The following is a 26,340-nucleotide window of genomic DNA, read 5'->3' on the forward strand; positions in this document are numbered from 1 at the left end:
ATTTCCAGAGGCTCAGGCCCAAAGCAAAGAAGGAAAAAGAGGCAGCAATAAAGAATACCTGCCGGGGCAGGAGGTAAGGGATGTGTGACCAGGCAGATCCAGCAACATTTTACAAATTAAAAAAATAGAAGCTACCAACAGCTCCGGGGAATGAGGGCTTGGAAGGACCGCCCTGGACCCTAGGCTCCCGGGGGGGCCCCCCTCAGCCCCAGAGTTGCCGACTGTGAAGTCTGTGGGGTGGAAGCACTGTCGGGAACGCAGACAGGCTCTCCCTGGACTTTGAAAGCTCACTGTGGTTGCATCTCCTCCCACCCTCCCGCTGGAGACGTATCACAATGTCATGGATTGTATGTCACAGCTCAGAGAGGTCATCCCACCTGCCAGGGCCACACAGCTGCTCAGGGACAGAGCAGGAAACGGGACTCCGGCCTCCTGATGCAACCGTGCAGTGCTCCACCCCCTGGCACAGCCGGCCCAGGAGCCACGCGCTGGCATCCCGAAGCCTGGGTTCAAGTCCGCCCCGGAGGCCGTGGGTCTTGCCAGTTAGCCCCTCAGGAGATCAGGTTTGCTTTGCAAATTGGGGGCTCTGCCGGGACCAGGGTAGACGGCGTGCCGGGGAAAATGGGCCTTAGAGCATAGACACCAGGATGGAATCTCAGGAGGAGAGCTGGCCCTGCTGAGACACTTGGCAAAATGTTTCCACGCTGCTTTTGGCCTAATAGAGCCGGTTTCTGGCCAACTGTGCTCAATGCCTAATTCCAAACAGATGGGTCTGTGCCCTGCCCCCACTCGTCTACTGTGGCCTCCTTGCTCCAGGGGCCTCGGGCGAGACGGGGGTGTGGGGGAGCAGCTTTCTGGGGGCCTGCTGGGTCTCCCCAACCCCACGGAGGCAGAGACTGGGAGTCTAGACCTGCATTAGCCAAGGGATTAACAAACTCCATCCTCTTCTGTCACAGCACTAGGTAGGGCCAAGGTGCCGGAGTCTGATTCTGGCTCTGCCAAATCTTTGCTGGGACCACTGGGCAAGTATCTTCCCATCTCTGTGCCTTTGCCTCCTCTGAGAAGCAGGCACGGTTGTGCTGAAATAAAGCTGTGTTTGCAGGGCACCTGACGGGATGAGCACTGGGTGTTATGCTAAATGTTGGCAAACTGAACTCCAATAATGAATAAATAAATACATACATACATACATACATACATACATATAAAAGCAAAAAATAAAATGAAATAAAATAAATGAAATAAAATAAAATAATAAAAGAAAATAAAATAAATGAAATAAAATAAAATAATAAAATAAAATAAAATAATAAAATAAAATAAAATAAAATAATAAATAAAGCTGCGTTTCAATCAGCCAGAGAACGTATGCCAAGTGCTCAGAAGAGGCGTCCCACGGGGCCAGGGGGATCGGCCCAGCCAGTCACGTCTCCTGCCCTGTGTCCGAAGCGCAGGCCACTCTCATGGGATTCCCACGACCCCCCGCCCCAGGCCTGCAGTGGGGTCAGCACTCTCCCCACATAATGGATTTCAGACTGCTCGCTCCCAAAATACCTGGTTTAACGAGGGTTGGACAAGTTGTCATCATCCCAGTTGCTGAGGTGAAAATCAGAAACACAAAGAAATTAAGACCTGGTCCAAGGTCACCCAGCCTGGAAGCAGTGCAGCCAGGACACAAACCCCAGCGGATCCCCCTGGCACAGAGCTCCTAACCACCACGCAACACCACCGCTTGCAGCGGACATCACCTTCTGCAGGGGAGTGCATCCTGCTGCTTCTCCCAAAGGTAGTGCTGAGCTGAAGGCCGACCTGCACCCCGGGGCTGCCTGCATTCTGGCAAAGCCCCTGAGCTGAGGATCCTTTCTTGCTGCAGACAGAACAACTCTCCCCAGCCCTGGAGTCTCCCAGACCCCGAACACCCTCACCCCTGCTGCTCACTGTCCCATCATCCACTTGCCAGCCAGCACCCCAGGGTCTGGGCTCCTGCGGATTATTCTCTTTCAGGAGGAAGAAGACAGGGGCACCTGGGTGGCTCAGGGGTTGAGCATCTGCCTTCGGCTCAGGGCGTGATCCCAGGGTCCTGGGATTGAGTCCTGCATCGGGCTCCCTGCAGGGAGCCTGCTTCTCCCTCTCCCTTTGTCTCTCATAAATAAATAAATAAATAAATAAATAAATAAATAAATAAATAAATAAAATCTTAAAAAAAAAAAAAAGAGGAAGAAGACAGAGACGATGAAGACTTTAAGGGTTCCCACACCCAGAGTCAGCTAATCCATGTGGCCTTCTTCTTCTTCTTCTTTTTTTAATTCATCTGTTTATTCATGAGAGACACAGAGAAGGAGGCAGAGACACAGGCAGAGGGAGAAGCAGGCTCCATGCACGGAGCCGGATGTGGGACTCGATCCCGGATCCTGGGATCACGCCCTGAGCCAAAGGCAGACGCTCAACCACTGAGCCACCCAAGTGCCCCTCCACGTGGCCTTCTCATTCAAGGGTCATCTCTAATCATAGAGTTTGCTTCAACCAGATAATCTCTTCCCTTTTTACCCAGACATCTGTCTCCATAGAAAAAGGCCTCCACGGAGGGGCCAGGGCCTCATTGCTGTGGGTTCCCGAGATAGGATTACATGGCAGAGAGAAACGGAGAGCACCGGGACTTTGGGGCAACAGGGAAACCACTATAAAACCCTGCCAATTATAGGGCTAAACAATAAAACGGAGCTGCCGCGGCCTCCAGGATGAAAAGCCCAACGTGGTGTCTTGGACTTGCACCACTGCCCGGGATGAGGTCAGAGTGGTGGCTCACGGGGTGGGGGTGGGGGGGTCACTCTGCAGCTGAGTGTCCTGGGTGGGATGTGCTGCAGCTGCCTGGTGCAGAGCAGGGGAGGCAGCTTCAGGAAGCAGGGACTAGAGGCCACATTTGCTGAGAACCAAGGGCGGGGTGACGGCTGGACACTCAGGTACATCACTGTACTCGATTCTCAGGACACCTCAGGCAAGGCGGGCCTTGCAGCCCCAGGAGCCAGATGAGAAAATGGAGGGTTGGAGTGGCAAGTGGACCTGCCCCAGCCCCCTGAGTACTGATTCTTGAACCCAGATGGGGCTGATCCCAGGACACCCCCCAGCCATGCTGACTAAGTGCATGTGTGCACCATCACCCTGAGAAGACGGGGCTGTTTATTTTTTAGCAAAGGAGGAGGTGAGAGGTTGTTTTACTCTAGATGGATGGAGGGACCTGGCTTCTGTTTATTGATAGGTCAAAAGTCAAAGAAAGGATTTGAGTCTGTAGGTAAAGCACTGGATGAGGAAGTCAATCATCCTGCTTTTTTTTTAAGATTTTTATTTATTTATTCATGAGAGACACAGAGAGAGAGGCAGAGACACAGGCAGAGGGAGAAGCAGGCTACACGCAGGGAGCCCGACGTGGGACTCGATCCCAGGACCCCAGGATCACGGCCTGAGCCAAAGGCAGACACTCAACCACTGAGCCACCCAGGTGTCCCATATCTTGCCTCTACTATGAGGGGGCGCCTGGGTGGCTAAGTTGGTTAATAAAAGCATCTGCCTTCGGCTCAGGTCATGATCTCAGGGTCCTGGGATCGAGCCCCAGGTCAGACTCCCTGCTCAGCTGGGGCCCTGCTTCTTCCTCTGCCTCTGCCCCTCGCTCGTGCGTGCTCTCTCTCTCACTCCCCTCTCTTAAATGAATAAAATCTTTAAGAAAAAATCTTGCCTCTACTACAAATGCTGTGTGATCTCGAGCGGATGACTCCGGTTCTCTGTGCAGTGATGTCCTCACCTGGAGAAGAGGGGGTTGGAGTGGTAGCTTGCTTGATCCACATGCTTCCCTCCGGCTCCGGATCCTATCTATTGCACGTCAGCTTGGTGCAGGGGGATGTGGGGGGTTACGAGCAAAGACCCCGGTGTCGGATTGCTAGGTTCAAGTCCTGATTCTGCCTCCCCACCCCCACACCCCTGCATTATGTGAGCTCAGGCAAGTCACTTTACTGTGACTCAGTCTGCCCTGTATCAAATGAGGGTAATGACACCCGGGGCAGAGGCTGCTATGCCAATTAGGTGAGATACTGTGTGCGGAGCACAGGGGGCTGTGCCTCTGTGTGTGTCAGGACTCAAGCCAGGGCCACACAGAGCTCAACACAATCTGATGTAGGAAGGAAACCGCTAGCCTACTGCGGGGGGGTGGGGGGTGGGGGAGTGGTCTCACATTGTAATGCCTTCTTCTGGGGGACCCACAGCAAACAGGACCCTCACCCCAGCTCCGGGGACAGGTCAATCCAGGTCGGCCCTGGTCAAGGCTGGGTGCTTAGAAATCTGGGTTTGTCCACTGGTTTCCAGAAGGGAGGCATTCCCAGGATGTCAGCGTCTAGAGGGCCGAGCCACACCCTCCCAGGGTGACCTCCAAGGGACTGCACCCATCCCCACTCAGAGCTCTTTAAACTCACTCTAGAAATGGCATACCTGGAGGAGGTGATTTAGTCTCTTGCCCCGGGGTGGGGGTGGCCCAGCTTAGTTGTCTGCAAGGAAGGGACCGGTCTAGCCCAGATGACCAGGCTCAGGAGCTATGGAAAGGTCATTCCCAGGTCCCCTGACCCGTTCCCATACCCTGGCTGCTTGCCTGTGCCCTATGCCCCATGCCGGGCACCATGTCGGTCACCCCGGGCTCAAAGCTGAGTGCAGCACTACCTGTAGTCCCCAGGAGGCCCTGCCTAGTGAGGGGTCATGTGAATAGCAGATGGTGCACGAAAGGGCTAATCCAGCTCTTTCCCTCTACACCTACATGGAGTCAGGACCAAAGGTCAGGAAAGCACAGCCCATGGCTCAGACTTGGCCTGCCTCCTATTTTTGTAAACAAAGATTTAGGGGAACACACCTCCGCCAATTCACTTAAGCATTGCCCGTGGCTGTGTGTGCATCCGGCCTGCCAAAAACAAAAATGTTCAGGCTCAAGTTTGCAGCCCCGCAAGCATGCAGCCACCCGAGTCCTGCTAGTGCATAAGGCCTTCTCAGTCCGCTGTGGTGAGATGAGAACATTCCACCAGGACAGGGGAAGCGGCGGGGGCCAGGACTACAGCAGATGGGGCGTCAGTGACAGCTTCCCAAGGAGGTGGCCCTACTGCTGAGGTGGTAAGGGCTGGGCAGACAGACGCACCTGCTGGGTGAAGAATTAGGGGTGGGCCCTCTGGGCAGAGGGACGGCACGCATCAGGACACAAGGAGTGTGCAAGTGCTAAGCTGGTCCTTCCTACGGGGCAGGCGGGCAGGCGGTGCAGGACAGCTGATGCTCAGGAACCAGGTGCCAAGGCTTGTGGGGCAAACCCGGTCCCCATCCTGACAGCAGAGCAACCACTGAAGGACCTACTGGCCCTGTAGCCGTAATGCAGGTGACACACAGAGTTCAGGCCACTGTTTCAGAGGTGTACCCAGTGCTTGCACCTCGGAATTCAGCATCTAGCAGAGGAATCTGACAGGCCAATGCCAGGCAGGATGTGCTGAGGGCCTGGGAGGGGTACAGAGAGAATGTGAGCGGGGGTCTGAGGGAGAAGGACACGGGGTCCATTTGGGAAGAGGACGAAAAGGGTCCCAGAGAAGAACCAGCTCAGATGTGAGGGGTGGGGGTTGTTTAGAAAAAAGGTAAGAGGTCATGAAACTCTGGACCAGCAGGCTGTCCCACTTGGTGGGTAGAAAACCGAAAGGCCAAGCTAACAGGGAGACAGAGGGGCAGGCCGATTAACTTGCATCTGAAGTTGGGGACAGGAGGCTAGAGAAGCCTATGAGGGATGTCATGGGGCACCCATAGGAGAGGGCCAGGCCCAGTGATGGGTGCAGGCATGATTTCCTAGAGGAGGTGATGTTGTGATTTGAGGAGCTTTAGGGAATTAGCTGTAGGATGTCACTGGGGTCCATTGAGAGGCACAGTGTCACTCTTGGTGATGCTGGTCACCCAAAGACCAAGGAGGCCACTGCAATGCTGGGCCTTTCTCCTTCCTCCCTGACCATCTGCCAGCCCCTCACTTGCTCTGCAGGGGCCCCCCGGGGGTCTGAGGCTCAGATTCCCCAGGAACGCTCCTGCCCCCTTAGGGTTTGGTGACGGCCATCCCCCAGGTACCACGTGGACAGGGCTCTCACCTCCTCCATGCCTCCTGAGAGTTGCCAGCCCCAGCCACCCTCCACTGGCAGCTCTGACCCTCTCCCAGCATGTCTCACTCTCCTACAAATGCCAAACTCCATTTGCTAACTTTGGAGTTTATCAGAAGACCCCCCACAGGATGTACATTTCACAAGGGATTGCTTGTTAGTTTGCTGAGGCATCCCCAGCTCTCCGAAGCCCTCCTGGCACAAAGAAGTATTCTGTCAATACTTGTTAACTGAATTAATGAATAAGCCAGAGTGGGGAGCCACAGTCTGCACCAGACGCAGGTGGAAGAGGAGCCAGCACTTGAGTGTGAAATCTCCCAGATTCCTTCACGCAGGCCCCATGCTATGATGATATAATCTGAGCCAACCTTTTATCTTTTTTTTTTTTAACTTCTGTGTATTTTCAAAGGCTGAGAGGATGCATGTGCCTCTGTAAAGCTCAGACTATGAGCTTCCAGACAAAAGTATTTCAGGACAAGACTCCCAGCGTGAGATGTGCCCCTGACGGAGCACGGCACTGCCCATCGGGTGCAGCCGGGAGTTTAAGGAAATCCCTGGGCCCAGGCACTGTGGGCTCCTTCTTTGATTTTGGCCCTGCCCAATGGCCAGATGTTCTCAATCGGGTGGCTAAATGAAGATGGTCACGTCACCAGCAAACAGAGGAAGAGAAAAGGAGGAGCGGAGTCAAAAGTTGGGACCAAGCCTTTGATCTAGTTTCTAGGAAAGCAAAGAGGAGGGAAGCAGTCTGTTGGCCCCCCGGGACCTGCACAGCTGGCCTCTCATCTGGGTCTCACACTTTTGGTTCTACTCTATAAGCCACTCCCTGCACATGACCTTGGCTGTATTCAGAGGGTCCCTCGCCCTGGTAAGGGGACAGAAACGCTGCCTTAAGAAATGGCTGTGTTGGAAATTCAGATTGTTAGAAATGATGTGAAATGGGTGACTTTTATTGTCATGACCTTAAAAAATACTTTATTGGCATTAGTCTACGTACAGTGTTATATATAGGACATATACACATAATTGTATATTCGCATGTAATATATATACATATACACACATATAGAGCATGCATAGGGACACGTGTGCATAGATATATAGCACACATAGCATTTAATATGTGCCCGGCACTGTTCTAAGTGTGCTATATGCATCCACTCTTTTGATTCCCACAGTAATCCTATGATGTGGATCCTATTATCCCATTTTACAGACGATGGAAGGGAGGCACAGAACAGTTAAATACCTTGTCTCAGGTCCCTCAATCGGTTGCAGGTGGACCTGGGATGTGAGCCCCTGTCCCCCCAGGCAGCCTGCTCAAAAAGCCATATTCTCAACCACTGCACCTACACTTCTGAAATTATGTTCCCGGAACCCTGAGGGTCACGGAGGCCCTTCCAAGGAGTTCATGATGCAAACCATTTTCATACTAATACTAAGACATCATTTCCTTTGCCCCTGTCTTACAAATGTACAGGGGAGCCTCCCAGAGGCAAGCGACAAGGGATTTCAGCACAGATTGAATGCAGAAGCAGACAGGAAAACCCAGCTGTTTTCGTTTAAGCCAGACATTGGAGAGATTTGTAAAACGGTACCAGTCTTCTCACTAATGTTCTCTTTAGGCATGAAGTTGTTTCTCATTATACGTATGTTACCATGTGATTCGTTTATTATTCTTATTTTCCAAGGAAGGAACAAATCTGAAAAGCACTTCTCAATTTTAATAATTGACAGGACACATGTTAACAGGAGAGGGCCCCCATAAGGAAAAGCTACTTGGGATCATCAGTAATGTTTAAGACTGAACATAAGCAGCTCGAGAACCACTGCAGGACACCAGCTATGCTGCTCCACGCCACGTCCTGCAGGGTCTTGGGAAGGGCACACTTGGCAATTTGGACAGGACTCCATCTCCTGCCCGTGCAGGACTGACCATACTGAAGCATCCCGGGCACCTGCCTCCAAAATGCCCGAAGACTCCCCAGGTGCATGACAGCTGATAGGATTCTCCCCAGTGTGTGTGTGTGTGTGTGTGTGTGGCTGAGAAGCACAGCTCTGAAAGGGTATCTTCCCTCACTCCCTCCCTCAATCCCCCTATCCATTCACCCAAACCACCTAGGAACTAATTAGGAGCTGGGTAGGAGCTGGCGCAGCCGCTGTAAATTAATTTGTCGTTCTTGACTATTTTTATTTCGGAGGGATGACTTCAGAGCCCTAGCTCTCTGGGTTCCCACGGGATGTTGGAATTCTGGGAGCCCCCGAGTGTCCACGGAAGGCGGGCATTCTGCGCCTCTCATGGTCCAATGGCACCCTGAGTTTCAAGGAGACCCATGGAGCCTTCGAACTCCAGAGTTCTGCAAAGTCCCTGAAGCCTATCGGGTCCAGGACCCAGAGCAAAGGATCCCCAGATGTTACAGACACCCAGCATGTCAGCATCCCTGTTCATGCTGCAGGAGTGTATTTTTCCCTGTGAATTACCAACAGTGCAGTTTTACAGATGAACATGAGGGGCACCTCTGGCTCCAGTCCCACCTGCACAATCCTAGAGAATCCTCCCTCCCCCATCATGGCACACGCTGCTCCCAAGAAAGGAAGGGCCTGAGGACCAACTCCCTCTCCCAACAGAAGCAGGTTTCTCTGTGCCAACTCCCCGTCCCTTCACGAGCATCCCTATCTCTCCCCTATTCCTCGTGGACCTGGATGCAGGGCCCAGCTGAACGCAGACCCCCTCGTCAACACCAGACCCCATTGCCAGGTCTCTCCCCCAGTCCCAGCAGGGATGGTCTTGCAGCTCTCATGTCCAGTCTGCCTTCCTCTCTCTGTTCCAGAACAAAGTCACAACTGGTAACAGGGCAGCAAGAACATCTTCGGGAATCTCTCTCCTGAGAACTTATCTCAAGAACACAGTTCAAATGAAGGAAAATGCTAAAAGGATAAAGATGTTCAACGAAGTGCTGTTTATGATGATGATGCTATATCTACGCAACATAAGCTATAACATGCCCAGTGACACAAACGGTGAGGTCACTCGGGTACTACCACTCGGTGAAGCATTACACAGCCACAGAATGAGACGATCCTTCATGTCACCGCCAGAAGCACTCTCTGAGAGACCCCAACTCCATCCAGGTACTGAGGACACAAATGGGGAAGGACATGGCTCCTGCCTTCAGGCAAGTTCCAGTTGAGTGACTGTCCATCTGCTGTTCCTTTAAAGTGCAGAGAGCCAATTCCATTCTATTCAACCAACAGAAAACAAATCCATGCCTCCTGCCCCAAAAGCCTTCCCTCCCTTCTCTTTTTCTGCTGGCTGATCCCTCGACACAGAGGGTATTTTCAGCACCTATGAGGAAGTGTTCACATGGAGGCCATTGAGCAATATGGAGACATGGCCCTGGGAAGGTACTATGCAAGACAAAGCTTCCCAAGTGGATTTGAGACAGGCAGGCTCTGGTTCCCTTCCACTTCCTTCTTCCTCCTCCCCGTTATCCAGATCAGAAAGGGCACCTGGCCATTTGGGCAGGTGTGCTGGCTTGACCTGAGGCAGGCACGTCATCAACGGCAGCTATTCCAGCAAGCATAGAGGCAGAGCTATGAGCAGCACAGAAATAGTGGCTAGTCCCAAAGTTATAGGACCATGAGCTCCCAGATGTGGGATTCCCCCATTTGCAGTTCTCCAGAAGTTGGAGGCAGAAGTCACAAGAAGCGACTGACCGGTCGATGCCCCCAGGGAACAGAAGAAGAGAGAAATAATCCCTCAGGGGGCCCACGCCTGCAATTAGCTGGACGTCATACTTATCAATCCAGCTGCCGCCGGGGCTGGGTCTGTGTGGCCGAGACAAGGAGTCAACTGTGCCCGCCTGCATATACCCATTCTCGGCCCTGCAGATGCAGATGTACCTGGCACAAGCAGGTGACCCAGGTGAAGAGTGAATCACACTCCGGCTCCCCAAGGCGCTGCCAGTCTAATGGGGAAAACACACACAGGCACTGCCAGACGGGCAGTGTGGTCGAGACACACACACACAGGTGTGCCCTGGGGTCTGGGGGGAGGTCAGCAGACAAGTTGCAGGGAAGGATTCCCAGAAGAGGCGATACTTGAGCTGAGTGTTGGAGAGGGAGGATTTCAACAGGAAGGTACAACGAGAAGGGTGTTCTGGGTGGAGGGATGAGCACGAGCAAACCACACGCTCCGAGTCCCGGAGACATGAAAGTTCCTTCGTTTAGAATGAATGTTCTCTGTGATAAACACAGGCTAGATCTAGACCTACAGCTGCACCTCTATAGCCACATCTGTAGCTCAAGTACCTGACAATGAGCTTTTTTGGCTATGATAGAAGTAAGCCCCTGACATTAAACTTTGGATTGCCAAAACATTCACTTTAAAGACATCTATCTCGCTCTCTCTGGCTAGATGGGTGCTGGGGATTAAGGAGGGCACCTGTTGTGCTGAGCACTGGGTGTTGAACGTAAGTGATGAATCACTGAGTTCGACTCCAGAAACCAATATGGCGCTAAGTAAAACTTAGGAATTTAAATGAAAACTTTAAATAAATAAACACACAAATAAGTAAAAATAAAGATATCTACCTCAAAGACCTGTATCGCCCGCTACACAACTAGATGAACAAGCAGGCCGCCCCACCCACGGAGATCTCCTCTTGGAAAGCCAATGGTGACTCTAACGGACAGTTTGAGTGACCCCGCTTTTCCCTTCCCATGCCCTCACTCCTGCTTTTAGGTTTTGAATTCACCAATCGAGAGTAAACCTGCAAAAACCTGGCACCCCAGCCCTTGACCCCAACAAAGGCAGTACCCCAGTCCCCTTGTGGGCATTGCCCCAGGGGCTGACCACAAAGAGGAGGCCCAGGAGAGTGTCTCTGGCAGTCAGAGGGTTAAGACACCCCCCCCCCCCGGCCAGAACAGTACCTGATGCACAGCGTCCAGAAGGGCCCCAAGCATTTTTACATATATTAACACGTTTGATCCTCACAACACCCCTATGGGGCTACACTACTGTCTCATCTATTGGGTCCATTTTGCAGATGAAGAAACGCAGATCAAGACAGGTTCAGTAGCTTGCCCAACGTGGTACCGCAGGCCACAGAAGTGTGATTTGAACTCAGGCCTTCTGTCTTAACAGTTTACACTCTTGACACTACTCTTAAAATTACTGTGTGGTTCGCAGAAGGTGAGGTGAGGCTGGAGAACGGTGATAAGGCCGGGGTCCTGGGTGGGGGCCCAGGTCAAAGCGAGGCTTGTCCATCCTATTGTGGAATTTGGACTCTGTCCCAGGGCTGGAGGGGACATGGACACCGAAAAGAGGAAGGACATGACTGGATGCCCTTTGAGAACAAAGGTTATTGGTACATATCCAAGTGCTTATCATCCAGGCATGACTGGAATAAAAATAAGTCATTCACAGCCGACTCAATCTGTGGGCTTGGCCTCCAGAAGCACAAAGGAAATTTCCATGCTTCTGGTGTCTGGTGGTACCACTGCACCCCCCAACTTCTTGTGGCACAAGTGGTGTCAAGGCCTCCAGGCCTGGCCACCGTGGTTACCCCAGAGTGTCCGTCCTCCCATGAAAGGTGTGTCTCAGCTCCAGCCAAGACACCTGCCCTGAGCCGAGCCGGTGGAGAGGGAAGCTGTGTGCACGACAGCTCGCCCATGGCCCAGCAGCGTGGGTCAGCTACGAATAACACAGGTGACGTGTCGGCACTGATGACGGGCCAGGCACCAGGCCGGCTTGGTGCACAGCGTCTCACCCCGCCAGGCCCTCACCGGGAGCTGGGGCTGTCTTCCTTACAGACAGGGATCCGGGTGACAGAGCTGGACAGACACAGATGGAGGAGCCTCCAGGCCCATCTCAGGCCGAGATTTCTTCGGGTGAACCCTCAGAACTTGCACATCCCTATGGGGTCCATGTCACCAACAGGTGGAACCGGCCCCATCTTACCAGGGGAACGAGGCTCAGCAGGTTAAGGACCCACGGGGACAAGCGGAGTCACAGTGAGCTTGTGGTGAGGCTTGTTGCTTGTTGCCTTTCCCCCTTCCAGCCCTGGCTGACCACCAGGGCTGGATCTTTGAGCCCCCAGGGAGGGCACTCACTGTTGCCACCTGCCCCAGTCTCAGGTGTGGGTGTTAATGATGCAACATGCCTGCAAAGCCTTCTGGGACCACAGTGGAGAGCATGTGCTCTGAAATCCAGAGTCTGTTGGTCCCCAGCTCTGTTTTACAAATGAGGTGACAGGTCCGGGAAGGGGTAGGGATCAATGAGACCTGCTGGTGGTGGGAGAAGGCCAACCACATGGCTTGAAGGCCCATCGCCACCACTTACTGACAGCTGTGCATCTGTGGCTAAGGTACTTAACCAGTCCGGGCTGATTTCCATCACCGGTGAAACAAGCAGAATGACAGCGGCCAGCTCCCAGGATGGCTGTGGGGGTTAAATGTGTTAATGCTTGGGGCTCTTAGAAGAGCAAGTGACCCACGGGGAGACCTTCTGAGGGTCGGCAAACACTCTGCCAGCACTTACACCCCGGGAAGTTCAGGTGATTCCTCTGAACACAGTCCCAGAAGTGGGATCGTAAGTTAGATCCCTTGCATAATGGCCAGGAAAGTGCCTTTCTGCACTCAAGTGCCGGCATCACTTAAGAAGAAAAAAAGTCGGGATGCCTGGGTGGCTCAGCGGTTGAGCGCCTCCCTTTGGCCCAGGGCATGATCCTGGGGTCCCAGGATCGAGTCCCACATTGGGCTCCCTGCATGGAGCCTGCTTCTCTCTCTGCCTGTGTCTCTGCCTCTCTGTGTCTCTCATGAATAAATAAATAAAATGTTTAAAAAAGAAAAATAAGAAAAAAAGTCTTTAGCTCTGATTAGCCCAAGAACAAGGGCCTGAAGCATCTAGAAGGCAAGTCCCCCCTACCACAGCCCCCAGGATCCCCACCATCAGCCTTTCTGCTAAGTCTCCATCCAGCCTCCTGCTGCAAGGAGCCCCTCGTGCCCCGTGACCCCTGCGGCCCAGGTACCTCGGGAGAGAGAGCATTCTCACCCACCCCCAGGAGGCCTGGCCCACGCCAGGGAAGCTTCAGCCCCACCCCTGGCTGCACCCCTCCTTAGCTCGGGCTTGCCTTCCATTCTCAATTCATACCTGGTATACTGACTTCTTCAAGAGAACTCCCAAATTGTATTAGCTTCAGGCCTCCCCAAACTCAGAACTGCAGCTGTGCCTATCACTGTGCTGTTAATGTGCCTGTTTCTCCCACTGAATCCTTAATATCTCGAGGACAGAGCTCTGGTCTTACTGTTTTATCCCGGGTGCTTGGCACAGGGCCCGGGACCCACGGGTGTCTGCTGCCCAAACGAACAAACGAATGGATGGATGAGAAGGACAGAAAGAAAAACGGCCTCCCTGCCCGCAACAGTTGCTCTTTTCTTAAAGGTTATCAGCAACAGAATCCCACCCACAACTCGCTGCTGCCCATTTTCATATCTGTGACCACCAAGCTTGCCTCTTATCTGGTCAGAATGCCTTGGCCTCTGGTTCGCCTCTGGACCAGCTGATAACATTTAATTTTTTTTTTTTTCTTTTTGGAGGAAATACTTGAGTTCTGAGAGAGAGTGCCCATGTGCGTGACTCTTCAGGCCTGAAAAGATGCACCAGAGACGCCAGTCCTGGCTTTCCAGGGCGAAGGCCCGCGGCCCCTCGGGGAGAGTAATGAGTCCCCCACCTGTCCTCTGATCACCAGCCGGGGCTCCTCGTCCTCGTGCTCTCTCCTCCGGCACACTACATTGTGCTCTAACCCGCCACCCCCCACCCAGTCCCGCCTGTCCCCACCCTACCGCACCTATACTTACATCCCTGCTTACCATTGATCTTCCCCTCTTCCCCGTCCCTTCACCTGGCACCTGAGCTCCCTGGGTCTCTGTCGGCCCAGGACGGTGCCTGGCACATAGAATGAGCTCGGAAATAGTTGTTGATGCACAAAGACACTGGCATTTATCAAGTTCACATCCTACAAACACTCCACTGGGAGCCAGGGATCCAAATGTGTTTTAAGTTAAAGCCTCTGTGCAGAAGCAGCTCAGCTGGAGATAACACCCCGCTCCAAGGGAGGAAATGCCCTCTCCCTGGGGGGAGGCCCACTTCTGCATTCATGCCCTCAACCCGATCAAGGGCTTTGCAATCAGGACGCCTGGAGGGGCTCAGTGGTTGAGCATCTGCCTTCAGCTCAGGGCCTGATCCTGGGGTCCTGGGATCGAGTCCCGCATCAGGTTCCCTGCAGGGAGCCTGCTTCTCCCTCTGCCGGTGTCTCTGCCTCTCTCTCTGTGTCTCTCATAAATAAACTAGATTTTTAAAAAAAGGGAGGGGGCTTTGCAAGCACAGGACAGCAGCCACCACCATCCCTCCCCTCCATGGTAATGCTCATGCACACACGTGGCCCTGCACAGATGTGCGGCCCTGCAATGCCACATACATCTCTGCACAGCCTCAGACTCCATCAGACGTGCAGACTGTAAGCACCTCCCGGGAGTGAAGGAACAGGGTGTCCACCAACACACCGTCGCCTTCCTCAGTGGTCTCAGGTCCATGGGGACAAACACTTCCCTCACCCTCCCCTCTGCTCAGGTTTTCTGGGCCAGCAGTGTCACCCCAGGCCATCCAATCAAATGCCAACAGACAAACAGGCACTCACTGTAACCTTGCCACATTTACTAGTTGCACAACTTCGCACAAGTTATTTATCTCTTCGGACTCTTGTTTCCTCATGTGTTCTTGGGCCACCGAGTTGTTAGGAGCTGCAACAATAAGCGAAGGGTCTGGAACAGGGCCTGAACCATAGTTTAATAAATGTGTTGGCCTGCTGTATTGGCAGTGGGCCTGGGGGACTGGTCAGCATCACTGAGACAGACGTGGATTTCAAGAATGCTGTAGCCTCACCCAGGTGCACTGGTGGTGGTTTTAACATATACATAGTTTGATTTAGAAATGATCTAGATGACGTGCCCATATATGCACATTCACACACATGTATGATGTGTATTCACATACATGTGGATGCGTACACACATGTCTATGACTTTGCATGAGTATATGTGCACACATGTGTGCACATGCACACAAACACACACACCCTGCCTCCCGGGTCTATCTGCTCGGAGGGCCTAGAGGCCACACTATCTCAGTAGCAACAGACATACCCTATGACCAGATGGTATTTCTAGATACCACTCTCCACTGAAAAGAGCCAGAGCTCCTTGACAAACTGCTGACTCCGTCATTAACCAAGTGATAAAGCCAACATCGCAGTCAAGGGACAGAGCAGCACTCACCCTCCAAACACGAGGCATGGGAGACACGATGTGAGTGCTGCGGGATGCCTGGCAGGAGCATCCGATCTAAATCTACTCACCAGGGAGCATCAGACAAACGGCGACTATGGGACACTCTGAAAAGTAATTGGCTTAAACGCGTCAAAACCATTAATGTCACGAAACACAAGACTAAGGAAGTTTTCCAAGAAGGCCGCGTGCCAAATGGATTTTCTTTTGCAAGGAAGGACTTCATGGGGGAGCGGGGGAGGAGCACTTGGTAAAATCAGAACAAAGTCTGAGGCTCAGGTCGGTAGCAAATCAATGCTAAGTTTCTGACCTGATTGCACTGAGGTTATAAGAATCCTCTGATTTCAGGAACAGAGAGAGGAAAGGATAGAATGAATCCAGTAAAATGTTACCCCTTCCGGAATCTGAGGGAAAGGTATCCAGGAATTTTTTTTTGGCTCCTCTTGCAACTTATCTGTAAATTTGCAATTATATCAAAATCAAGCAATTGGGGGAAAAATGTAATGGGAAGCATACTCTGGGTTCATGTGCTGAGAAAATGTGACTTTAGCACTTAGCACGATAATTTAAAGCTATTATGATAATTATTATTATGACCAGACGGTGCACGTAGCACATCATCAGCTTGAGATGGACAGAGGATGTTATCACTGTTAATGTCACCATCACCACCACCACTGTGGTGCCTGATGGGCTTGATACTAAGTACTAAAAAAAAAAAAAAAAAAAAAAAAACAAAACTTTTCTTATTATTACGTCTAATTACTTCATATCGGCATTAAGCTCCACTGTTTGAAGTCCAGTTATGGAAACACCTGTTTCAAGTGCTTCCAGCACTCACCTGCAACCATGAAGAGCTTAAAAACCAACCAAGAGAAGAGAGGAGGGGCCCATTTCAGATCTAGATGTATAGATACACATTGATTCAATCCTTTTCTATCACCTGAATCTCTTTGTTCTTGCTACTTCCTGGGTAACCCAAAGTCGGGAAAGTCCAGCTCTTAAAGACAGAACCTGGGGCCTTTGCCTATAGGCCTCCCGGCCACCTAAGGATCCCTCTCTGTTCCCTCTTGGAACTCACCCAAAAATGCTGTGCAGCTCAGCGACTGGCCCTCTTATTCTGCACTGCACACCACCTTATTCAACAAGTAGAATCTCCTATTATGCCCCAAGTCCTGACCCATCCAAGATGGCGGCACTATTGCCAAATCCAAGCTTCTCCCCATGGGTCTGTGGATTAGAACTGGCTGTGCTCAGCTCGGTTCTGAGATGCGATAAGGTCCCAATCATCATTACTTTGTCTAACACGTTCTTCGAAGGTAAATCCATGGTCCCATCCCTATCATTTTCTGTCTCCATCATTGCTCATTCTTCCAAGACTCACAGGCACCATATCTTTAGTTCATTTTCTTCCTCTCTTGGTTTCTTATCTCTCTTCAACCCCTGTGGACACTATAGTCGTTGCTTCTTCTTCCCCTTTACAGGAGGCCTCACACTGCATCTGACCTTCCTACGACCATGGAAAGGCTCATATTTGTATCAACCTATTTGTATAGGTAAAACTGATAAATTCTAATGTCCAAGTGGTTTAGTGTTTACATGGACTCATACACAGTGACCACAGGTTGGCTGTCCAAAGACATTTTAGAAGCAATTCTGGTTTTACAGGTAAGAAGGTAGATAAATAGATAGATGTCCTCACCAATAGTCATATATAACAGCTACACACACACACATACATGTACCAACCTTCCTTCTTCCACGGTGGCTGCAATTATATCCAAGCTCAGTTAGACACTGGCGGAGCAAAGGGAGACATCCCCGAGTGACCACAGTTTTCCCAAGCCAGCTTTCCTCGCTGATGGAAGCATTCTCAATGTGCACTGTCCACAATGGTAGCCACGAGTCACGCGTGGCTATTGAGCACTTGAAACGTGGTGAGTGTGATTGAGGGCTGAATCCTTCATTGTGATTAATCTTAATGAATTAAAATTTAAATAGCCACACTTGCAGGGGCTCTGCATGTAGACAGCTTCTCTCTAGACCAGGGGCTAGCACCCTTTTTCCACGAAGGACCAGACCGTAAATATTTTAGACTCTCAGGCCACACGGCCTTTGTCACCACTGCTATTGTCATGTGACAGCACCACAGACATATCTGAAGGAAGGAATGGGACTGGGTACCGATAAAGCTTTATTTATAAAAAATGACCAGGCTAGTTTTGTCCTATGGGCCCTAGTTGTTTGCTGACACGCACACCAGTACAGGTCGCTCCAGACCTTCTTGGGGATGGCAGGTACTGGCCATATGAGGCCGTTCCTAATCCAGTTTGTACAGAAGGCTTTCCTTTTAAGAAAAAAAAGGCTGCTTTATATTCTAATGGTCCTGCATTTTTCCCTGAAGGTAGAAAGCTTTACCTCTTAATGGAATATCCCCAGGAGAACAGGCCAAATGACAAAGAGACCACAAGACAGGGAAACATCTCTCCTCCCTTACTCAAGTCAATCTATGGAAGAAATCAGAAGAGACAATACCTCTCACTGGTGGGGGGGGTAGGGGGGGCGAGGGTAGGCATTTACCTCAGTAGGCTGAGGGACTGTCCATCTCCGGTCCTCAAATGAAACTGCCCTGGCCACAGAGCTCCAAGCGTTTGCTCACCACAGCCCCTGGCGATGATGATTATTACTTCTATTGGCATTTCCAGGTCAGAAAGGTTGAGTCTGAAAATGGTCCCGGCTGCAAGGGAAGAGGAGAAAAGCTCAAGTCAGTTTTGACATTTAGCTCCTCCACCGTGTTTTGAAGATGACTCGAGACAATTCAAAGGCATTTCCCCATCGCTCCACTCTCTCACCCAATGATTTATACAAATGTTTTGTTTTGTTTTGTTTTGTTTTGTTTTAAGTAGAACTTATCCTGTGCCATGCACACAGCCAAGTGCCAGAGACAGAAAGGTGAGGAGACCGTTGTTCAAACCCCTGGGAAGCTCAGCTGGTGGAGAAAGCAGAGAGATAAACAAATAACTCCGGGCAATGCGGTACAAGCATGTGAGGGATATATTTGGGGAGCTAAGGGAGAAATGACCAACTCAGCAAGAGAAAAGCAGGTGGGTTGTTTGTTGCTCCTTGCTCAAGTGAGATGCCGTTTGGCAAAAGGAAGGAAGGAAGGAAGGAAGGAAGGAAGGAAGGAAGGAAGGAAGGAAGGAAGGAAGGAAGGATGTGGGGAAAGTGTCTCTGAGGAAGCAGATGGGGAAAAATCAATGTGTGAGGTCGGGGTGGGGATGCACCAGGCTGAGGCCCGGTGGGAGGCTTTGGAAGGCCTCCCCTGAGAGTAAGAGCCCTCAGTTTTGACTTCTTACTGTGTCTCAAGCACCGAGAGATGAACAGGCCACATATTTTCTCACTGAGTCCCTGATGAAGGGGGGTCCTCAAAGACTATCCCCATTTTATGGATGGGCAGCGGGGCCTGGAGAGCTATGAGCTCTTTGACCTGATGACAAAGGCAGTAAGCGGTAGAGCACAGCCCCCAACAGGACGCCCCCATGATGCGTGAGAACTCCAGTGGCACAGCCCTCATCTTTGCCACTGGGGCAGGTGCGCTGAGCAACGGCCCCCACCTGCCCGGGCCACCCGGTACACATGCTCCTTGGGGGCAGCTTTGCTCCCCCTCCCCACATAAATTGAGGCCCATTTCGCCACACTCTGGATCTGCACTTGGCCATGTAACCTTGCTTTGGCCAGTAACAAAAGACACAAATAAAAGCTGTAGCGGTGCTTATGCACAGAACACCTCCCTTTCTGGCTGCGGCGAGGCCACATTACCCCACCTGAGCTGGTCACTAGAGGCCCCAGGCATCCCAGCTCAGCCGGGCCCCCAGGTCCATGGACCACCCCAGTGAGTCCCAGCCACGCTGCCCAAACCACAAGAAATGGCCAATCAACCCACAGAATCGGGAGAAATGACCGTTCGTTGTTTAAGGCACTAAGGTTTGGAGCTGTTCCTTATGCAGAGAAAGCTCACTGATAGAATCACCAGGTCATCTTTACGCTGCCAGCAATGGCGATAAAACATAATAAACCTGCAGCTTAGAAAGAAAGATCCTGGGTCAGTGACGTGGAGGGCCAGACGTGCGGCCGGGTGGCGGTGGCACCGAGGAGAGATGGAAGATCACGAGCTACGCTAGAAGTAAAGTCAACAGGATCCAGTTACACAATGACCCAAGATTGGTCTAGAGGCGCCCGGTGCTGACTAAATAGATTCTATTTGGGGTGCGCTGAGGGGGAGGGATGCTTGCATGGAAGACACACGCAGTGGCCTGAGCCAGGGCACTCAGGGTTTAGCGTCACAGAAAATACGAGCTCCCAGAATGAAACTTTCTAGTCTCAGCCATTAGAAACAACAAATACCCACCATTTGCTTCGACGTGGATGGAACTGGAGGGTATTATGCTGAGTGAAATGAGTCAACCGGACAAGGACAAACATTATATGGTCTCATTCATTTGGGGAATATAAAAAATAGTGAAAGGGAATAAAGGGGAAAGGAGAAAAAATAAGTGGGAAATTGCAGAAAGGGAGACAGAACATGGAAGACTCCTAACTCTGGGAAACGAACTAGGGGTGGTGGAAGGGGAGGAGAGCAGGGGGTGGGGGTGAATGGGTGACGGCACTGAGGGGGGCACTTGATGGGATGAGCACTGGGTGTTATTCTGTATGTTGGCAAATTGAACACCAAAAAAAAATAAATTTATTAAGAAAAAAAAATGAAACTTTCTAGTCCTTGTTGTTTGAAAGGAGAGCTGAGATGGGGGGTTCACTGCCCCGGCCTTCTGACCAGACCTGCCACCGCCACCTCCTCTGATGCCAGTCCCTGCCGGCAGCAGCCCGCAGCGGGACCTTCCTCCCTCGCGTCACCAGCTCACACCTCCCGCCGTGTACTGCTACTCACTGCTATTTCACCACCAATGGCCCTTCCCAGGGAAGGGGCAGCTGGCCGTCTGGACAAGGCCAGGCACTGGCACCGCCCAGGGCTCCCCGCACTCCCAGAGAGCATGTGCCCCTAGCCTGATTAACGCCACGGGGGTGCCAGGGGTGCCCGTCGCACACACCACTCTTGCCACGCGGGAGAAAGTCAGTTCTTGTTCCTTGAGTGAGAGAATGAACAAAACCATTCATTCCTGGGTCACACGTCCAAGATGTTTTGTTGTTTTTTGTTTTTTGTTTTTAACATACTCCCACACTCAAAGCTGGGTTAGCCACCTTACGTCCGGGTACCTGTGGCTTCCCATGCTTATCTTCACCCCTTTGCACTGGATTCCCAATCCCAACTGGCACGTTGGCAACTGTGGGACTTTTATAAACTAGAACTGTTCCCCAGGTGTCCCCCACCTTCCAGGCCCTCGGTGTCTCAGCTCCTAACACAGCACAGGGATGCTAAGTACACAGAGAAGGTCACTATCCCACTCTGAACCTGTTCATCCCCAGGTGCAACCTAAATATCTACTGAGACTCTCTTTGCCTTCTGCTTTTTTTTTATTTGTTTTTTTTATCGAAGTTCGATTTGCCAACATATAGTGTAACACCGAGTGCTCATCCCATCAAGCGCCCTCCTCAGTGCCCGTCACCCAGTTACCCCAACCCCACCCACCTGCCCTTCTGCAGCCCTTTGCTCATCTCCCAGAGTTAGGAGTCTCTCATGGTTTGTCTCCCTCTCTAATTGTTCCCACTCAGTTCCCTCCTTTCCCTTATAATCCCTTTCACTATCTCTTATATTCCCCATATGAGTGAAACCATATGATAATTGTCCTTCTCCGTGCCTTTTGCTTTTTTTAACACGCAGCCCCGAAACCTCTTCTGGAATGCCACGTCGTGGCTCTCTTCCCACGCTTTGCCACCCTGCATCTCCCCATGCCCACCTGCCTCCCTACCCCTCCTCTCCCAGGCCATTCTCTCCTTTGCTTCTATCCATACAACCTGCAACCACCAGGTACCGGCCCAGGCCCCCGGCTGCCAACCGCTGGGCTTAACCCGGGACACTCAGGAGCGAGAAACATGTCCTCCAACATCTATCTGCCACACAGGAGATGAGGGCCCATAAATCATCCCTTCTTTGGCCCTAATAGAACATCACCATGGGCTGGCCCCCACCCTACGGCACCATCACGCACTAGACCATGATCGATCTCAGGAGAGATTCTGTTCTCCGATTTTTGTTTCTTTGGGGAGCGGAGCAGGGGACCAGAAGCGAAATTCTACCTCACTCCCAGAGGAGGACAGCCAGTTGGCTTAATAAATCACAGCTTTTTCCTCCACATGAAAAATGATAATCTGGATAATTGTGAACGCTGAGCCCAGCTGAACAACAGCTTTCAATTGCACAGACACCTTTTCTCAGATGCCCGTGGTCATGTCATATTCCAAAACGGGGTGCCCTGCCGCTGGGTGTACCGACCCGGGGAGGCTGGTCAGGCCAGGCTGTGTGACTATGGACAAATGGCCCTTCTCGGCGTCTTAGTTTGCTCCTTGGTAACACGGATGCGGTTCCTGCTTCAACTACTTCGCAAGACTATACTGAAAAGCAAGTGGATAAAAACCAACATGAAATAGTAAAGTGAAACTAGTAGTAGGAATTGTGGCAGATATACTTTGAAGGGCTTAACGGCACTTTCCTAAACCAAGCCCCGTGTTCTCAAAAGCTCTGCTAATCTCCACGGTGATGTGACATCAACTGTTATGTGCGTTATTTTGCGGATGAGTAAGTGGAGGCTGGAAGAGGGTAAGCAACTCTCCAAAAGTCAGAGCCGTGGCCAGAGCCCAAATGATACACCGAGGCCCACGTGGACGAGCGCGGCGCTCGCGGAGCCTCTGTGCACCGTGCAAGTTCCCTGCTCCTCCCTGGCAGGGGCCACAGCACACTGTCGGGCTCTGCCGGTGAGGAGGGGTGGGGGGCACACAAGCCAGCAGCAGCCTCGCCACCCTGCACCCCAGGGGCACACCTGGCCCCAGGTCAGCACACAAGTGGGCGGTTTTTCAGTCTGAACTCCTGTCCAGAACACACTGACCACGGAGACAGAAGTCAACATGGAGACTGTCTGGCCGATCCATCTGCAGAGGGACAGGTGCCCCAGATATAGGCAGGTGCAGGGGCAGATCAGAAGCTGGCGGGGAGGCAACCCAGAAATGCCTGGAGTAGGAGCTGGGATGCCTGGAGCAGGGGTGCTGGCCGGGCTCCGGGGTGGGAGCAGGGTGCAGGGCCGGGGAGCCAGGGGTGCCAGGGACTGACTCGAGGGTGGAGAAGCTGGCCGGCCCCTTCCTGATGCTGCTGCACCTCCCTGCTCGTGGCCCCGGAGCGCTGATATGAGACGCACGGAACCAGGCGGGAAGCACGTGCACTTGTTGGCGGGAAAGCTGCCTCCCACGTGTACCCTACCGCTCTGGAAGGGCTTCACCTGGGGGCAGTCCTCAGAGTAAGCGGGTTTCTGAACCCAGACGCTAGGTGCTTCTCCAGGGGAGGCGTTATCACTGCCAAGAGCGAATGGATGAGTGTGGACAATGAGGCCGGCACCGGGCTCAGCATCTCGTGGGCATGAGTTCATTCAGTCTTCACAGCCATCCCTGGGGAAAGCGGGGGGAGCAAGCTGACCTCCATTTCACAGGTGTGCAAGCTGAGGCTCTGAAAGGCCATGAGGTGGGAAACCAGCAGAGCAGAGGCACAGCTCAAAGCCAGGGCCTCCTCCTACACAGGCCCTTCTCACCGTCTAGCCCATCAGGGCTCTAGAAGGTTGTCCCCCCCACTTCACTCTAGAAGGTTGTTCCCCCCACACACACTTCACACCCCACCAGTCCTCGAGCAGGGGGGCGGTGCGGCTCGCTGGCTCACCCCTGCTCTGGGTTCCATAACATCATCTGTGGCTCCCAGCTCTCTCCAAGAGGCTTCAACTTTGGGTTGCCCACAAGGAGCACAATCAGCTCGAAGATCCTAGAGAAATGAAGGCACAGGTGCTCCTCCCAGCACCAACACGGTGGTGATCACTCCCACGTGCACGAGCTGGGGGACTCAGGCTGCTCCCTGCCTGCCTCTACCTGCCGGGGCTCCCCAAGTGCACCAGCCAGGGGGCTCAGGCCACTCCCTCCCTGCTTCCACCTGCTGGGGTTCCTCCAACATGGGGCTGATTGAACCTCTCCAAAGTGCAGGAAAGGAAACCTTGTCCACACCTCATTACTGAAAGAATGTAGGTCACTCAGGACCCCCAAACGTCTCTTACACCCCCTTCCTACAAGCACATGACAGGGAGATGCCCAGTTCCCTCTTGGGGTTCCTCTGTGGGGTCCCACGGGCACTGGCCCTCTCTACCCTCACCGCCACTGTTACCAGGTCCCACCATCTTCCAGCTGGTCTGCTCTCTGGGGCTCTCCTCCATCCTCTCCTGTTATTTCTCTCAACCGTGGGCCAGAAAGCTGGGTGGTGCTACCGCAGGGCACAGGTGGAGAGACTGAGGCTGGGACACGGGGAAGCCCCACAGCTGCCCCAGAACCCCCAGGGTTCTCCAGGTGTTGGCAGTCCGCCCCCTGTCTCCTGCCCCCAGGCCTCTTGGACAGGAGACGCCTCCTCCCTCCCCTCCCCTCCCCTGCTGGGGCCACTGAACCTGCCTTCAGAGCAGGGGGACAGGGTTCCTCTGTGCCACCCAGAGCCACGACACCTGTGTCTGTTTTGCAGGCCGGCACGGCCTCAGTCGGGAGGCCTAACTCCGGATTTTGGAACACAATTTTGTGAGTGGGGGGGAAGAAGGAAGGGAAGAGAATTTGCTGACCACGGACACCTTGAGCCGGAGGACGGGCCTGGCCATGACATAAAGCCTGTCTGTGTGGAAGGTGACCCAGAGTGCCACCAATTACCATCCTATTTATATCCCTTTGAAATATGGCTAGGGAAGTGGGGGGAAGGGGGGCTTTGTTCTTTTGGCCTCTCATCTGATTCTCGGGAACAAAATGAAGGGAGGTGGGAGGGAGGTTGGCGGCGGGGCCCCCTGGCGTGGGCGGTGAGAAGACCAGACCCACTGGCCCCAGGAACCTTCTGGCACATGGGCACGTTGGAGCGAGCCCTGCTGGTGCAGGAGGAGGGTTACAGCTCCCCCGCTCCCCGACTCGACCCAGTAGTCTGGGGGGACCTCAGGTCAAACACCCAATTCAACAAACTTCAGTTTTCCCAACTGTCAAAACACCGATAAGGAGAATGACCACGGAGGAGTGTTCAGGAGGTTGCAGGAGTTCAAACCGTCCAGAACATGGTATTCTGGGCAGGAACTCAGGAAGGATAACAGGGCAGACAGCCACCAGGACTCACAAAACCCAACCCTGACGTGTGCTCGGAGGGAGGTCCCCAGGAGCCCGCGGGCGCGGGTGGTCTGAGGTCACGGCGTGCAGGGTGAGGGGGACACCCAGAGCCGGGCGACCTGGCTGCTGGCCCCCGGGAGGGCAGGGGACGCCCACTCTCTAGGACACCCTGAGCGTCCCAGGTCGGGTGGCAACCCAGCAGGCAGGGCAGGACTTGGCAGCTGCCAACTGCGGGCTGGCTGCTGGCCCTGGCTCTGGCGGCCGGCAGGCCGGGGAGCTGCACGGGGCGGGCTTTGAGCTGAGCCAGCTGCTGGAGCTGTGACACAGGGGACAGAGAATATACAAAACGTGTCGTCTGACCCATCCTCACCTGCCGCTAGGGCCCAGCGGCCACACCACAGCCCCAACCACTCTCCCGGCCTCGAGTTCAGAGTGGCACCCTCCCACCTCCTCCGGGAAGCCCTCCAGGGAAGCAGCTCTCCAGGCCTTCCTCGTCCAGGGAGGTGTCCGGAGGACAAAGGGCCACTGTGTGGGCCACGGAGCTCGCAATCACCGGCAACGCGCCAGTGGACACAGAATAACCGCGTGGGAGGGTGGACGCAAGGAACCAGTTCCTGGGAGCCTGGGCCAGGCGTTTCTGAACTTGAACGATGACGACGGTGACAATGGGTTGGTCCCAAGGACCAAGTCGTGTAGGGTTTCCTGAGTATACCTGGCGGGAGCGTAGGAATTCTTTCTCACATTCTACAGATAACGAAAATTGGGGGCACAGAGAGGTACAGCAACTTGCTCAAGGTCACACAGCCAAGAAGCAGCAAAGCCAGTATTTTTTTATTGAGCCAATCAATGAATGACTCAGGAGATGAATAATTGAAATCTTGGACTCGGAAAGGTTGAACAAGGGCATCACTAAGCCTCTGTGCAAATGCTCAGATTTTACGATTCTCGTTTCGTGCTCTGTAAACGTGCAACCCTTGTCATTTGTTATCATTCAATCTACTCACACACACACCCCCCCCATGCCCCTCCGGTAATGGTGACAGCTTATGACACCACCGCTCAGGCTCAGAGAGAAGAGAGGCCTCCTTTACGTCAATCCCAGAGGCAGAGTCCCAATGACGCAGACATATTCCAATATCCAAAACGGGTGTCTGGCACAGTGTAGACATCGGTTCAGGTTTTCTAATCCCGGAGGGCGAGGATCGGTGTTGCATCGTTCGCGTTGCTCCCAGTCATAGGCAGAGACAGGAAAACAACGGCAGATCTGTGGGAACCAGTGCTTCCAACCACCACCCCAAAAGGCGCGTCTTTCTTTTAAAATTTCTAGTAGGTGGTGGTGCGCGATCTCGCTGGCCTCTAAACTCCCCCCCCCCTTTTTTTTTTACCAAACGGCTGAGGTTTGAAATTTCAGATTTTGCTTTAGGAACAACCAGGGATGCCCCCACCCCCCTTTCCAGCAAGAACGTTCTTGTTTGCGCAGCTCACAGGTCTCCCAAGCAACCGGGTCTTTCTTCAT

General features: G+C 52.9%; 1 protein-coding gene across 3 annotated transcripts in view; it reads right to left on the reverse strand.

The window, feature by feature from the left end:
• The window catches only part of ST3GAL1 (ST3 beta-galactoside alpha-2,3-sialyltransferase 1), a 95,059-nt gene that overhangs the window by 58,252 nt on the left and 10,467 nt on the right, over positions 1-26,340 (reverse strand). For all 3 annotated transcript variants that reach the window (XM_055313999.1, XM_055313998.1, XM_055314000.1), the window contains exon 2: positions 18,075-18,231. The gene's annotated coding sequence lies outside the window, so the exon portion shown is untranslated. The remainder of the gene's footprint in view (positions 1-18,074; positions 18,232-26,340) is intronic.

Source organism: Nyctereutes procyonoides, unplaced genomic scaffold, assembly GCF_905146905.1.
Source record: "Nyctereutes procyonoides isolate TBG_1078 unplaced genomic scaffold, NYPRO_anot_genome, whole genome shotgun sequence".
In the NCBI taxonomy this organism is placed as follows: Eukaryota; Metazoa; Chordata; class Mammalia; order Carnivora; family Canidae; genus Nyctereutes; species Nyctereutes procyonoides.